Raw genomic sequence first — 16,827 nt, 5'->3', positions numbered from 1 at the left:
AGTTTTTGTTACCATCTAAGCAGTTACACCCTAATAAGGCAGGGTTTTCATACTTGGTGCTTTTCCCCAGACTGTGTGAGGGAAGAATGACTGGGGCCACAGAGGAGAGCCTTGGTCTGTGGTTGTTGGCCACCTTCTGCCATCTAAGCTACCAGTGCAGGGCTACTAAACAAGACTTGGGAAGTGTGACATCTTCAGGGCATGTCTCTGGCGCACTGCTGGTCACTGTGGAGACAGGCTTACCCCTGTGGGTCCCTTCTGGTGTGTGTGTGTGCTTCCTTCATAAAATTGTGCTACTTATTAACTCATGTTTAACCTGACTTAATGCATGTAGAAACAGTGAGAAAAGACAGACTGCCTGTGTGCAAATCTATGATATTCAAACTTGGGCCAGTGTATTAAGCTCGTGAGTTAATTTGTTCATCGGTAATATCATGATCACTTCCAATATCACTCATACTCACTGAGGAATAAATGAGATAATCTGTATAAAAGCACTAATTGTAGTGACCTTCACATAGCAAATCTCCCCATTAGTTCCCTGTGTCCTCTAGGGACAGTAACACAAATGTTAACTACTTAGTGTGTAAAACAATGCCATTTTATTAGATTTGAATTGCCCTGAAACTTCAGAGGAGGCCACAAATAATACTCCCTGAAGATTCAGCTTGCTTCTAGTGAATTCAGTTATTCCTAGGTTTAAATATTTCAGCAGTATCTTTTTTGTCTCCGTTGGGCTATTTGGTATTGCTGTATCTGACTACCTGAGATCAAATAATTTATAATGAACACAGATTTATTTTCTCACAGTGAGGAGAAGTCTTAAGATCAAAGGGTCTGGCATCTGGAAAGGGCCTTTTTGCTATTTCTTCCCATGGTAGAAGGTGGAATGTCAGACAAGCAAGGGAGTAAGTTCCCTTTGTCCAATCCTGCTATGAGGATACCCAAACTCATTTATAAAGGAAGAGAGCGATAGCCTAATAGATTCTTAAGTCCTCATTTCTTAAGATCACATGGGCAACACTTGTATTTTGGGATGGGTACATTCAAATTATACTATTCACCTTGCAGCTTTAAGTTTTATTGACTCAAGACTTATATAATTCATAGTTGGCCCTGCATATTACAAGTTCCATATCCTTAGATTCAACAAGCTGAGGATCAATAATGTTGGAAAAATTATCCATGTGAACATGTCTAGAACATTTTTTCTTGTTATTGTTCTCTAAATAATATAACAGTTATATTTATAGAGCATTTATGTTGTATTGAATATTTTAAGAGGATGTAAGTAGGTGCTTTGCAAATACTGTACATTTTACATAATATACTTGAACACCCAGGGGTTTTGGTGTCTGTGTTTAGGGTGTGGAGGTCTTTCCTGGAACCAATCTCCCATGGAAACCAGGGGATAACTAATAAATATAGCAGCTACTTGAGTTTTACAGTTGATTTTTTTTTCTTATTCATTTCTGACCATATTTCTGGGCTTCAAAAAAAAAATAGGAAACTCATGAAAGGTTCTACATGAGAACAAGCTGCAATTAAATTTTGTTTGGAATATAAAAAAAAATTTTAGTGTATTGTATTTGTGCATTTACTTTGCTATGACCAAGTAATACTCGGTGGTTTACCAATGAGGGACTCTAAAAACAAAATTTAAGCTACAGATACGGCATGATGTATTTATTTGTTTATTGCCTTTGAGGAGGTTTTTGTTTCTTTACTGTTTAATTAGTAGTTGTGCAAAGGACCTTCAATTTAGCATATCAATTTATGAGTATAATGCATCTTTTTTGGGGCAGGGGCAGTCCTAGGGCTTGGACTCAGCCTGAGCACTGTCCCTGGCTTCTTTTTGCTCAACGCTAGCACTCTGCCACTTGAGCCACAGTGCCACTTCTGGCCATTTTCTGTATATGTGATGCTGGGGGATTGAACCCAGGGCTTCATGTATGGGAGACAAGCCCTCTTGCCACGAGGCCATATTCCCAGCCCCACTAATGCATCTTTTTTTTTTTTTTAAGTACAATGCATCTTAATCAATGTTACCCCTTCCTTCATTCTCCCCCATTTCTCACAACCCCATTCATCCCTTCATGACTAATTTTAGGAAAAAGAAATTCAAATTTTAACTTTTCTTGTCTCATTCTCTGTAAAGTTCAGTTGAATTGACTCAACAGTACTGGGAAATGTCATCTACTACACTTAGACACCATCAGGACAGACAGTCCTGTTCTCAGCAGTCCTTTCCAGAAAGCTTCTCATTAATCCTTGTATTATCCGCATGCACATGGATTTGAATTTTAAAATGGCCAGGGAAAAAATGGCTGTTCTCCCTTGTTTGGAAAAAAATGTACATTAATTTATATATGTGAATTCCTTACTGAGATGGACTGCATGAAGTAATACAATCAACTGGCAAAATGTGCAAAGGTTTTTGTGGGCCAAATTTCTTAATCAGAAGCTGTGTATTCAAAAGTATTGATTTCCAGTGTAATGTTTGCCATTTTTGGACAACAAAGATTTTTTTAAAGCATATATAAGTTTTATATAAGGGAGAAAACATTGTGGCATATGCATATATGCATATTATGTACACAGCTCAAATGACACCTATAACTCTTCCTTATCCCCTTTTCACTTTTCTTAAAAATGGTTTTGTTTTTCTTTTTAATTTTGGAGATGTTTATTGTTGTTCATTTTGCTTTTTGTTTTTGCCAGCTCCAGGGGCTTGAACTCAGGGCCTAAGCACTGTCCCTGGCTTCTTTTTGTTCAAGGCTAGCACTCTACCACTTGAGCCAGAGCACCACTTCTGGCTTTTTCTGTGTATGTGGTACTGAGGAATCGAACCCAGGACTTCATGTATGCTAGACAAGCACTCTACCAGTAGGCCATAGCCCCAGATGCTGATTTTGGAAGCTTTTTTCCTGTGTTTTCATAGATTTTTATGTGTTGAGAAGTTTGTATGTACCCTAGTGTTATGAGGAAGGCACAATGTCCTTTGGAGGCAGAGTGGAATAAAAATGATGGGCTCCTGTTGGTATGGCAGAGCCACTTACTTTTTTTTTTTAGAAAAGATTATTGGTATACATTACTTATATTTCCACTCATAGATACAATGTATTCCATTTAATTTTACCTCTTGTATTACTTTCCCTTTCCCTCTTCCTAAAACTACTTCAGCAAATTTCATTGTTCTAGTTTTTTACATGGAAACAATTTCCTTCAACCATGTTCATCTTCATTGACCTTGCTTGGCGAGAAAGAGGCTTTGAGGGCTGCTGTGTGGTAGGCCTGCCTGGTTGGGCCAACAGACCTGAGCCGCTGGTGCTAACCTCCCTTGAGATGGCGGCTTGGGTAAGGAAAGTGTATGGACAGCCTGTGCATTATTTCACAGAGAGACAGAAGCTTTTGACTAATAATCCTGCAACCCTTGAAAGTGTTGAACTGTTGGAAGAAGCCTGAGTGGAATCTTGGACTCCCCATGCTGAGGCCATGCAGTCTGTCCTGCTGCTCACAAATGCTGCTACCAGTTTTAGCTGATAATGATCTGTAGTCATTTTAAGCAAAGGACATCAGAAGGAAATAATGGGTTTGTGCATCATTCCTCCATCAGGCATTTTTCCATCCAGGATACTAATCCCTGCTGCCATTTGCTAGCGGGGAGGTGCGGGGGGTGGGGGGGGGGTCTTATTTATTGTTCAGTGTTCTAGCCAACTCCCAAATGTCAGCATCCTCCTGCAAATGTTCCGTGTGTGTTTTTATACCAGTACTAGATTCAGTAATTTGGGAACTGTTGTGGACACAGTTTGTTTGTTTTTTTTTTGTGTGTGTGTGTGTGAGAGAGAGAGAGAGAGAGCGGGAGAGAGAGAGAGAGAGAGAGAGAGAGAATGTTGAAATGTTTAGTCAGTAAGCAGAGGTGTGTAAAACCCATCCTGATGATAAGCAGCAATTAACAGTGCATTACTTTCTGGAAATGACTTGAAGTCCCTGCCCTGCAGGTCAGAGTCATTAAAGACTGAATTACTAACAATAGCCTTTCTCTCTCAACTGAAGACTTGGACTTAAACCCCAACTTCATCAGACCAGAGAAGAAGAGAGTGACGGGAACAATAGGAGTCTTGGAGGTTGGCTGGGTCCTAATTCTCAGAAGCTGTAAAAGCTGTCAGAGAGTTTGATTGATTGGCTCCCACGCCTTAGTCCTGGTGCTCTGCACTGCTGTTTCTGCCTCTTCTGAGAGGGCAGGATGTGCCACCCGGGGTCAGAACTTATCAGCCAGTGGGGCTAATGGTTCAGATGAGGCCAAAGTGCAGTCAATAATTTATTCAGAAACTTGTGCTTAGATTCACTAGGAAAGCAGATTTGGTCTTGAATTCCTCTGTGTTCATGAAAGAAGTCAAGCAAACTTCAGCCCTTCCTGCTAATAGCCATTATTGTTGAGTATGTGGATAATGCTTCATTGAAGAAGGGAATTGAAATCATCATGGATTATTCATCCAGCAGTTAACATATCGATTGTGAAAAGGGTTAAGGAACCATCAGTCATTTTTAATTTATTAAAAAAAAAAGCCAGTATCACCTCAATGTAACCAACAAGTCAGATGAAATCTGAGTGGCTTCGGAAACCATCACCAAGTATCCTCAGGCATGTGTGCTTGCTTACAAGTTCTGAAATTGGGGTCCAAGGTGCCAACAACATGGAGAGAGATGTTGGGTAATACCAAGGACTGAGGGAGATAAATGTCTGAGGGGAATTCAATTTCCACTCCATGCCTGGAATACGGCATCTGATTTGCTGAGAAACAGAATTAAAAGTTAGCTCAAATGGTTGTGTGTGATGGCGTGTGAGCAGACGCCTCTGTGTCCATGGAAAGCAGGAATGTTCTAGAAATAGAACAGCCATTCACTGAGCAGAGCTGGTCAGTTGGTAACCAGCAAGTTTGGTTCTCACCTTCCTCACTGATGACTTTGCACCAGTAAGTGCTAAACAAAGGCCCTGTATCTTCCTCCTCTAGGAGATCACTATTAGTCACATTTTATTAGTCTTGTTTACAGAAAAGAGATGCTTGCTAAGCACGTTATTGAAATACTTGCTACTCTGTGGTGCTTTTTCTTTTTCTTTTTCCCTGAAAGTTAAGAACTTTGGAATGTGGAAAGGGGGGAGAGTTGTGAACAGCCTCGACCATTGTTCGAAAACAGAATTTTCTTCTGCTGGTGAGGTGGGAAGGTGATTTACTTTTAATCCTCGGGGTCTAGCTGGATGTTCAGAGCCCTGCTAATGGGTCTCCTCTCCGTTGGTTTGAACTGGGAAGCAACAGTTTCGCCTTTTGTCATTTGGAGAAAAAAACTGTTAGCCCATTTGATTAGCTGTTTCCAAAAACCTGCAATGAGGAGGCCTCACCCTAAAATCAAGTCCAGAGGGTAGTTCAAAGAACAGGCTTCAGGTGATTTTGTTTTCTCTTTTTGTCTTTGTATGAATCGGCATTTATTGAAGTTAGATGCTTGCATGTTGGCCTTTATATTTTAAATTATCTTTAAGTAATGTACAGAAGAGTTTTAATTCAACACATTAATTTATGAGTACACTATAGCTTGCTCATTGTCACCCTTCTATCATTCTGTATGGGTGATTTTGAACTGCATTTCTCAGTTCACTTTATGGTTGAGTAGTAAGATGAGGAAATGTTTGCTTTAAGCAATGAATATGTTTGTTAGGAAAGATAAAAGTTCATATGGATAGGAATTATTGGTGTGGAGAGAGATAATCAAAGAAGAGGCCAGGTTGGGATGTGCAGCCAAGGAGGAATGTAAAGCAACCCAGCCTGGTCAGCAGGCTTGCACCGGTGGATGAGGGTGGAGCTGCTTCACTAAAAGTAATTCATGGGAAAGAATGCTGCTGGCCATGTTTCTGTGGCTGGAATTCCTTGTATTTGTGGAAACCTCACTTGGTTTCCACAGTATTAAAGACTGTCCCTTCTTCATTGGGTCCTGGGTTACAGGAGAGTGTAAAGGCTGTGGGAGCCAACATGAATTTGCTGAAAGAATATTTGATGTCCACATTAAATGTTTTTTATAAATGACTTGATGCTTAACCATGGTGCTGACTATGAGATGATGGAAGTGGAGCCCAGAGAGCATCAGCATGAGATCAAGTAGCGCTCTCTCTCTCTCTCTCTCTCTCTCTCTCTCTCTCTCTCTCTCTCTCTCTCTCTGTGTGTGCCAGTAGTTTGAATTCATAGTCTAGGCTCTGTCCCCTTGCTTTTTAGCTCAAGGCTAGTCCACTGTCACTTGAGTCACAGCTCCCCTTTGGGGGAACATGGAGTTGAGAGACTCACAGACTTTTCTGCCCAGGCTGGCTGGGAGCCATGATCCTCAGATCTCAACCTTTTGAGTAGCTAGGCTTCCAGTCATGAGCCACAATGCCTAGCTTGATCCCCACTCTTAAGCAGTCTTCTTAGTTTCACAATAGACTGCAGACTAAATGGGACTAGAGTTTGTTCCCTCATCCTTTGCCCATCCCACCACTGCCCTGATGTTAAATTCTGAAGAGAACCCCAAGCTGCCTTCAGATGATGGCCAGCGTGAGACCCAGAGAGGGGAACCCTCCTCTCCACAACTGGATAGGACTGACATCCACGTTCCTTGTTTCCTTTTCAGTTTGGCTAAAATGGTAGCTTTTGGTGACATACTAATATACTTTTTTTTTTTTTTTTTTTTTTTTTTTGGGCCAGTCCTGGGCCTAAACTCAAGGCTTGAGCACTGTCCCTGGCTTCTTTGCTGAAGGCTAGCACTCTACCACTTGAGCCACAGCGCCACTTCTGGCCATTTTCTATATAGGTGGTGCTGAGGAATCAAACCCAGAGCTTCATGTATACGAGGCTAGCATTCTTGCCACTAGGCCACATTCCCAGTCCACAAATATACTTTGTGTGCTTTGTGCCTGAACACCCCCTCTTCCTTCCCTCCCTTTTCTCCCTCACACACAGTTAAGAGAAGCAGTTCCCTGTTTTAGCGGCTGTTGTAAATTGCTATTTTAAATTTCAGTGAGTAGAATAATAGCAGAGTGATCATCTCCAGTAAATGTTGTTGGCCTTTGTAAAGAATGGCTCCCTCAGAGGTTTTATGATTTACAGAGGACACAGCTAGTGGCCAGCAGAGCTGCAGGAATGTGTGCTCTCCTGAGCCTGCTGAGCTGGAGATGAAAAGGGGCCAGAGCTGGCACAAAAGCAAATAAATGCTCTGACTTTAAATAAAGCATCATAATTTATAGGAAGCCTGGCTCTTCAATCCCAGTGAGATACACAGATCAGTAGCAGCTTTTTGATGTGCAGAATAATTGTCAATTGGTTCCCACTGTCTCCTTATAACTCAAGGACTGGGGATGGATATATATATATATAGATAGATAGATAGATAGATAGATAGATAGATAGATAGATAGATATAGATATATATAGAGAGAGAGATGCACACACATATGTATATATATATATTTTTTCTTACTTGAAAACACAGTCTTGTAATCTATAGTTGTGTTACAACTATTTTGACAAGCAGTTCAATAGTATTTAAACTTGAAACTCTTCTCCACACCTATGATCTCAGCTGGTCTTAAGCCAGGAGGGAGAGTGTCAGGGAGTGGAGATTTGAGAAAGACCTCCTCTTCCCCACCCCCCACCCCCAAATCTGTGCAGATTGTCTTACTTGCATTTTATTTCCTTTGCATCCTTTGGTTTGATTCATCTCGATGATTCCTTTGCCTTCCTCAGAGCCACCCCCTCCTGGAGCTCAAGCTTCAGCCAGGGGCTGATCTAGAAGAGAAGGAAGCCATGGGGAAGTGAGAATGGCTTGTGTGTGGCCTCTGGCTCCAGCCTGGGCCCCCAGCTTCTCCTTTGGGGTTGAATGGCATCATGGGGGCTTTCTGCCTCACACCCATCCCAACTCGAGACAACTGATTTCTGTCCTGTTTTGCTGCTCTCTTTTTGACTGTTTTGCAACTCAAAATGATGATAGTTTGGGATGGGAGGCTACTCTGAGCAATTCTGTAATTACTCTGAAGTACTGGAAAGAATGAGAGGCATCGGGCATTCTTTCAGTTTCTTATCTTCAGTGTCTGGTAAGTTTTAACTGTGAGACTGGGGAGATGTTGTTCTCCACACTCTAGAGCCCCTGGCAATGTGCTCTGTGCCTGGGGCCACTTACACACCTACTTATTCCTAAATAACACTCTTCAGAAAGGAAAAAATCCTGGCTGTGGCTCAGTTAATCTAGTTCAACCAATATTTATAAAATAACCGACCACCAGCTTTTGAATGCTTTTATATAAAGGAAGAAAAATGTCTACTCTGGAGCTAGTAAAAAGCTTGTGAGATGGGATCTGGGGTGGGGGGGGGTGCTTTAAGGGAGGGGAGGAAAAAGGGAAAGAAACAATGCTGTTCTTTTAGTGTGGAAATAATGCTTTAAGAGGGACTAGGTGTGAGGAATCTATCTGCCTGCGGCTTTAGAAGTAATCCTAAATCCATCAGATTTCTGGTAAACCTGGATTGTCTGGGACATTCAAATTAGAAATGGGCCTCAGAATTGCGAGAGGCAGTAGAGGCAGATGTAATGGCTCACATTTATAATCTCAGTTACTCAGGAGGCATAGATTGGAAGGATTGAAGTACATTGCTAGCCAGGGCCTAAAGTCAGTAAGACCTCATTTCAACCAACAAGCCAGGTTTGGTTGTATGCACCTGTAGTCTAAACTAGTGAGAGATATAGGTGGGAAGAGTCCAGTCAGAAATGAGACCCTATCTGAAAAATTGCTTAAAAGGACTGGGGGCATGACTCAGATGACAATGCATCTGCCAGAAAAGTGCAAGACCCTGAGTTTAATCCCCAGCACTGACCCCCTTACCCCCCCCCCCCCCCGCAAAAAAACCAGTATGGTGCTGCAGCTATTTCCAGGGCACCAAAATTCAAGGTGGTTACTTAGGGGAAGTGAGACTGCTTTATACTAGGGCAGCATATGGACACTAGGTATAGATTACATGTACCTGTTTAGTTTATTAAGTTAATGAATGAATTTCAGGTCCCAGTTCACCCCTCCCCCATCTTTCTTTTGTTTTTTTTGTTTTTTTTTTTTGCCAGTCCTGGGGCTTGAACTCAGGTCCTGAGCACTGTTCCTGGCTTCTTTTTGCTTGAGGCTAGCACTCTGCCACTTGAGCCACAGTGCCACTTCCGGCCTTTTCTACATATGTGGCACTGAGGAATCGAACCCAGGGCTTCATGTACACGAAGGGAGCACTTTACCACTAGGACATATTCCCAGCCCCTCCCCCACATCTTTCTTTGTCCTATATTCTGCTTTCCATGTACTGAGCCTCAGGAACCACACCTTGACCATTTGTCTCTCTGCCTAACTTCAGTGCTAATGTTTTATTACTGATCATGCTTAAAACTACTTTCACAAATCTCCACTCCCCCACCATGCTCTTTGTAACATCAAATGTCTTTAATGCCACCTAGGACATTTGTAACTGGGAAACTTGCTTGCTGTAAGCTCTGAGTATTTAAAAGAAGAAATGCATCTCTGCAACCAACATTAATTGGTCTCTAATGATCCGTTTTGATCTCATATTTTCTCAAAAGGATGTCTTTGGTTATCACAGTGCTCATTAGTGCTTACGCTTGCATAATATTTGGCTAGAGAAAATACTGTATCCCATTATCACACGTGATGCAGGCTCCCATGCAAATGTAAAGGACAGCATTTAGCATTCCTGGTGGTGCCTGACAAAAGCCTTATTCTGCTCAGGGTATTTACCCTTGGACCTCATCACAGGCTCCATTGTATTTTGCCTAAGAGGGAAAGGATAACATTACTAGGGAAGCTAGAAAAGAAAAGCAGCCAGAGCTTCTTTGAGCCAACCAGTCAACTGGATATTGACCACCTGTCTTCATGGGAAAGTAATAGATGGCAGCGCATAGCCGAGAGTCTAGTTTTCCAAGAAGCTCAATGATTTTGCCAAATCAATACAGCTCATCAGGCCTCAGAACAAAGGCTGCTGGGGAGGCGACAGTGATGGAAGTGGCTCTGTGTTCTTTTGTGTATTAAACCATAAGGCCCATGGGGAAACAAGATTTCTTTAGCAGTGTATTTTTTAAGGGCTTATTCAGTGTATGGGGGAAGGGAATCCTTTCAGATCTTAAAAAAAAAAATCTCATCTCCGTAGATTGTATGCTGATGCCCAAATGTACTCTTTTAAAGAGATAAGCACAATTGAGTAAGAATGTATGCCTTCCTTTTAAATGGAAATTAGAACCATTTTTGCCATTGCTCATTGGTATTTGTTAAGGTTTCTTTTTTTTTCCTTGTCATTTGTTGATAGCTTTAGATGAACCCAAGAGAACATCTTAATGTACAGATTAACTCCTGGCAGATAAAGCATTGGAACTCTGTGCCTATAAATAAATCCTGTCCTGATGTCCTCAAAATAGCACCAAAACCTAGGTAGAAAGGTGAATTGTCAAGGAGAGCTCATAGTGAATGTAGCTAGAGCAATGCCAACATATTGGAGCTGCATAAACAGAGCATCTCTCTCTCTGAACCAGCTGTTTTTAGTCCTCAGTCTCTTTATCTCTAAGCTCAGTGTGCTTTCACAAGGCAGTGCATTAACATTAGGCAGCTGTCTCTGGGGTGTAGAGCTGGGGTGGCGGCAGGCACACTAGGGCATAAAGTGTTTCATTACACTTCCTTTTGTTATGCTGCCCTATCTCCCAAACTCCATTGCCATACACTATTTGTTCAGATAAAGCCCAGGGTTCAGGGTGACTAATCGCAGCCCTGTGTTCCAGATGGTTTGATTACAGGATGTAGTCCAAGTGACTCTTCAAACATTCAGCTCAGCAGTAGAGCCCTTCAAAAAAAAAAAAAAAATACTGCATCTTATAGGCATGTGACATCACTTACTTTCTTGCCCTGTGTTTCCTGTACTCTTGGTCTTAAGTAATAGGGAAGTCACTTTGCTCTTCTTTTCAACTGGCAAACTTGGTGGTAGATTTTAAAATTTCCCAATTACAAACTGACCTTTGTCTTTTGAAGGTGGATCTTTCTGAACGTGACCAGATTTGATGCCAGAAAAATAAGTAAAAATGCTTATTCATTTTGGAACAGGACAGCAGTATTGCCTTTTCTTATTTTTTAAATTATTTTTTAATTTTCTGTCAGAACAGGGGCTTGAACTCAGAGACTTGTGCTAGTGCTTGGCTTTCTCCTCTCCAGGCTGATGTTGTACCATTTGAGCCACACCTCCACTTTCAGCTTTTTGCTGGCTAACTGGAGTCAAGAATGTCACAGACTTTTTTTTTTTTTTTTTTTGGCCAGTCCTGGGCCTTGGACTCAGGGCCTGAGCACTGTCCCTGGCTTCTTCCCGCTCAAGGCTAGCACTCTGCCACTTGAGCCACAGCGCCCCTTCTGGCCGTTTTCTGTATATGTGGTGCTGGGGAATCGAACCTAGGGCCTCGGGTATCCGAGGCAGGCACTCTTGCCACTAGGCTATATCCCCAGCCCCGACTTTTTTTTTTTTTTTTAATGTCCTGGTGGGCTTTAGTCCTCCATCTTCAGATCTCAATCTCCACCACTTTTGAATACAGTCAAACAAAAACAATGCTGTATCAGCAACAGGAATGCTGAGCAGAGGAAAGCTCTGCTGTGATCACCTTGAGTGAACGTGTGGCATGCTATGTGTCTGAGATAGAATTGTACTTTTCTTCAGGGAAGTGGTGTAATGTGTCATCTTCACTATCACGAATGTTGCACTGGAACAAATTGCAAAAAGGAAAGAAATGCATCAACTTAGAAAATAAGTCTATGGTGTCAATGAGGTTGGGTGTTGTTTGAATGAATTTTTTCTGTTCTCCTTGAGCGCTCACCAAGGTACTCTAGATGTGATGGTCTGATCTGAATAAGAGTTAAAAAAGAAAAGTGTCTGGTTCTAGATTCAGCATTTGCAGTGCTTGGCAAAGAACTTTGTCTTAGGGATGAAGTACTTGAAAGACTGACACAGTCTTTAAACTGTAATTTAAACAGTTATGCTGATCTATTGGGAAATAATGTTTGCCCAGTTCTTGAGGAAATAGTTTCCCAAATGCCAGAAATAATCACTCATAAGCCACATTTATAACCTTTTTTGAATGAAATTCTCTCCACAGACCTTGCTGCCTAACATCTACCAGCTAGTGAGAGTAAGCTTATTGGAAAAGTATGGTAATATAGTAAAGTTTAGTAGTAGTGAAACAGTAAGAGTTGTCTGAGATTCCAGTCAGTTCTAAGTATTCAATGAACTCAGTTTTCTAGGCACTTTACTCTTGGGGGTTGTGTAGGGCATGTTAGAAAGAGACAGGCTCACTTTGTCTACCACTGGAATGAAATAGTGAAGGGACTATGGATTAGAGAAAGAGACATAGCCTCGACCAGGCTTAAACAAGGTGACAGTTGATTTGCTGCTTGCCTCATAGACTCAATTGGTTATTTCTTATGGTTCAAGGTCCTCCTTGGAAATTGGAAGGATAAAAAAGTTTTTTACCTCTGAAAACTAAAGTTAGATTTAAAATTTTTTTTAAGTAAAAATTTTTTAAGCTCTTTTTTAGGTGGGTACCAGTGGTACATGCCTGTAATGCCTTTCAGAAGGCTGAGATCTGAGAATCACAGTTGCAAGCCAGCCTAGGCAGAAAAATCTAGGAGACCACCAAAAATCTGGAAATGAAGTTGTGGCTCATGTAGTAGAATACTCACCCTAAGTGCAAAAGCTAAGGGACAGGGACATTGTTGAAACCCCAGTCCCAGCATACACACACACACACACACACACACACACACACACACAAACACAGAGGGTCTCCTTGTTATTTAGGGCCACAAAGGAAGAAGATTGACTCTGATTCCTTCAACATTTTGGCCTTCAAGGAGGTCATGGTATCATTTCCATCTCAGCCAACTCCAGGAGAGTGGAGGCAGCACATGCCAAATGGTCTTTGGGAGGCAGTCCTGGAAATGGCCCTCATTCCTTCGCTGCTTTTCCATCATTTGGAAGCAGGTACATGGCCAGTGGTGGGAAGACTGAGGAAGAGTCTAGCCATGGCTCAGTAAAAGAAGGAAACTGGATTCTATGGAGTAACCATTAGTTGGAGAACTGTATAAGGAGTCTAGTTTGGGATCCAGGTGAGACTGGGCACTTACTAGAGGATGATGATATACATAGATTATGTATGGCTGGGGAGAAAATTCACTCTTCTTGGGATTTGAACAAAGAAATTTTATTTTAAGTTTTTCTTTCAAGAGATTAAAAGAAAATGACAGAAAGAAGAGGTGAAGAAACTTACCTAGTTTGCAGAACAAAAAAGAGGGTGACCTGTGGGTATGAAAATGCCATCTGTGAGGTGGAGAGTGGTAGTTGGAGCATCAGCAGGCACGGCCAGGGCCAGGGTACTCAATCCAACTCTGAGGTTAACACAAGGATACCTTCTTAATATAAGATGGTCAAAAAGTACATAGGTAGTCTTGGGTGGATACTGAGGAGATCCTCTGTCAGTGACAATGCCAGAGAAAAAAAGGGACACACCCCTATACAGAGACATATTGCGAGCTTTGGTCTAACATGTGGCTTCTTCCTCCCATACCTACTGCATTCTGGGGGCTCTAATCCACTGTGTGTCTCTCATCCTTTCAGCTTCTCTTTGTACCAACTTCCGGGAACCTACTTCCATATTTCTAACACAGCTTTCCAGCCTGAGATTCAGGTGCCCATCACTGATCTAGTCAGATTCTCCGAGGTAGGATTACTGTCACCTCCGGCTACCCTCCGAGTAGGAACTTAAGACACAGAATAAAAGGCCTATTCTGTCAATACTAACCTGTACTTCAGGTTCTGGACTCTGGTATACACCTGTGTTGCTTTTAAGATTGCAGAGTCTTGAAGTGAAGAGTTTGAACAGAGTTCAGTCAATTCAAGAGCTCCAATGTATAATACCCCCAATGGACACAGCACATGCTTGATGGAATCCTTCTAAGGTCTCAGGGCCTTTCTGGCTTGTAGAGATAAGGGTCTTGGGTTATATAATAAATACTGTGATTGTTTAAAAGTCTCATAGGTAACATTTCTCTCTGGCCCAACATCTTAGATTCTGCTTCAGTATCTGAGACCCAGTGTTAGCAATACAAAGAACACCAAGTGTGGTTAAGCACACTCTCAGGCTGTCCACTGTACAGTTTGCTATATTCTTACTTTATTAGAAGTAAGCCTCAGGGTTTTATTTTGAAATATTAAATGTGATACAGCAGGCTGTAGCTCCTTGAAAGAGACTGTGCTCTATCCAAGAGGGAAAGAGGAAGATGATAATCTGATGGATTCTAGAGAATATTCAAAGCACTGCAATAAAGATTCCAGTGCCTAGTAAAAAGGCTAGACATTTGAAGTGTAAGTGTTCTTTGAAACAAAATATTGCATCTTTTAAAGATGAATATACATTTTTTCCAATTTATATAAACAAGAAATGCAACTTTAAGTACAGATTTATAAAAATCAGATTTGTAATTTTAGAGGATTAATTTTCATTCTCAACATTTATGCCTACAAGAATCTTCTACGTTAAAATGCTGTGAATTATAAAACATTCAAGATTTGAGATTCAGCAGAATGATAAAACATTTCCATGTTTTGTCACTTAAATATTACCTTAGTAGTTGGCCACTCCTAATGGGATGTTGTCTAAGCCTAAACCTTCTTACAAAGCAACATAGCATTGTGTGGTTTATACTAGGAACATTCCTTGGGACCTCATTTCTACCTAAGCAGGAGATCTGGCTGTGTAAACGTGTGTGTGTGTATTTGTACATGGATTCTATCCAGATTTAAATACTTCGGTGCGTGCTATGTGTGGAGACAGACACAGACCACCTGTCTACTTAGCCCTGCTGCGTGGAGGATAGCCCTGGGCCTGGAGAGTGTGTTGTTGTTAATACAGAGTATGTCTACAAAAATAAGAGAGATTTTTTTTTTCCGGGTCTTCCAAGGTTGGAAATGGGCTTTCCTTTACAGGGATTTATTCCCGCTACGAGGGCAAGGATAAGGAGTGGGCTGGGGGCTTCGGATTGAGGACAAAGTGAATGAAACTGGGCCTCTCAGGCCATCAGCAACAGGGCCCCAGATTGCGTTGGTCGCCGGCCTCCTGCCTTTGCTCCAGGCCAGAGGGCTCTGTAGGCCGCCGCATCCGGCTCCCATGGGTGGCGGAGGGGACACCGGGGGTGATGGGGACCAGGGCTCCCTTCCAGCTAGCGGGTATCCTTAGCGATGAAGGGTCCACATGGATCCTGGGGGGCCGGGGAGACGGGTACACCTCCCCTCCCCCAGCATCCCTCCCCGCCTCCCCCCACCGCCCACTCCCCATCCCCCTTCCCCTGCTCTTGCCCGCAGCCCCCTTCTCACCGCCCCCTCCTCGCCTGCCTCCAGTGCCCTCCCCAACCCCTTTCCCCGCCCGCCCGCAGCCCCCTTCTCACCACCCCCTACCCATCTGCCCCCAGTCCCCTTCCTACCCCCCTTTCCCCGCCTGCCCGCAGCCCCCTTCCCACCAACTCCCTCCCTGCCAAACCCCCACCACTCTTCCCTCCTCCTACCCCCTTCCCACACCCAGCCTCTTTCTCCCAGGCCGAACCTGGAGGGCTAGCCCAGCCAATCAGATGTGAACATTTGCAGAAGGCGCTGGCCAATCGGCTGACTGTATTTGCTGGAACCGCCAAGCCCTTAGGGGAAAAGCAATAACAAAAGCCTTTCAATGCAGACAAATGTTAAGTGTCTGTGCAGACTTTTCCTGTTTTTAATTTTATTACTGCAAGAATGGAGGGTTTGTTGTTTCTTTCATGTTTCCTTTCAAGCAATTTTAATTATACATTTGTGCTACATCAGGGACTCTGGAACTCAGTGATTTCAGCCTCTTGCATCTAAAACTAAAATACAGTAACCTTCTGGCAATACAGATATATTCGTGCACTGTAAATATAGCTGACATGCTAACGAATTTTAAGCAGCTGTGAAGGTCTTTGACACCACACACAGTGCCCCAGAGAGCAGATGATGAGAAAACCAGCTCAGTCTTTCCCTCCCCTTTCCTGAAGGGATATGTTCATAAAGAATCCTTTCCTCCAATTGTTCAGTGACTTTGACCAAATGCCTAATTACCACTGATTCTCATCGTAATATGAATTTCTATAGTAAATGGTTTAAAAAATGAAAATTTCCTGAGGGAATTATAAACGGCTCAGCCAGGACATGAGGAAATGCTTGCCTTGCTCTCTTCAAGTTTTTCTTCCTGTACTAGACTGTTGCTAGAGGTTGAATTTACTCCCCATAAATTCAGCTGTCACAAAAGCAATAACAACATAGACCATATGGGAAACAATTTTAAAATCTCCTTTTAATGCTTTTGAAAGAAAATCTTTCCCCACTGCTTGTGTCCCAATCATTGGAATGCTTTGCCTGTTGTTAAAAGATTCTTAGGAAAATGGGTCTTACACTGTGAGATTTCCCTTGCCATGAATGAGTTTAGTTCAGGTTTTCTGTAAAATTTAAATATACATGAAACATGATTCTAATTAGGAGAGGATGAGAGGACGGGTGAAGGAAAAAGAAAAATGGGGGGTGAACTTTCAAAATACAGCTGCAACTATTTTTGAAGACTGAGTAAGGAACCTCAATGAAAATTGTTGATTAATAGGGGGTTGGGGATGGGGAAGGGCGGAGAAAGAAAGGATTATTATGAGCAAAATATAAATACTAGAGCAAATACTAG

The 16,827-nt window shown here is 42.2% G+C and overlaps 1 protein-coding gene across 2 annotated transcripts in view; it reads left to right on the top strand.

Moving 5' to 3' along the window:
- Znf608 (zinc finger protein 608) overlaps positions 1-16,827 on the top strand; it is a 116,865-nt gene that overhangs the window by 79,132 nt on the left and 20,906 nt on the right. The window lies entirely within an intron of this gene.

The sequence above is a fragment of the Perognathus longimembris genome, chromosome 11 (genome assembly GCF_023159225.1).
Source record: "Perognathus longimembris pacificus isolate PPM17 chromosome 11, ASM2315922v1, whole genome shotgun sequence".
In the NCBI taxonomy this organism is placed as follows: Eukaryota; Metazoa; Chordata; class Mammalia; order Rodentia; family Heteromyidae; genus Perognathus; species Perognathus longimembris.
This window is presented reverse-complemented; position numbering and strand designations above follow the sequence as displayed.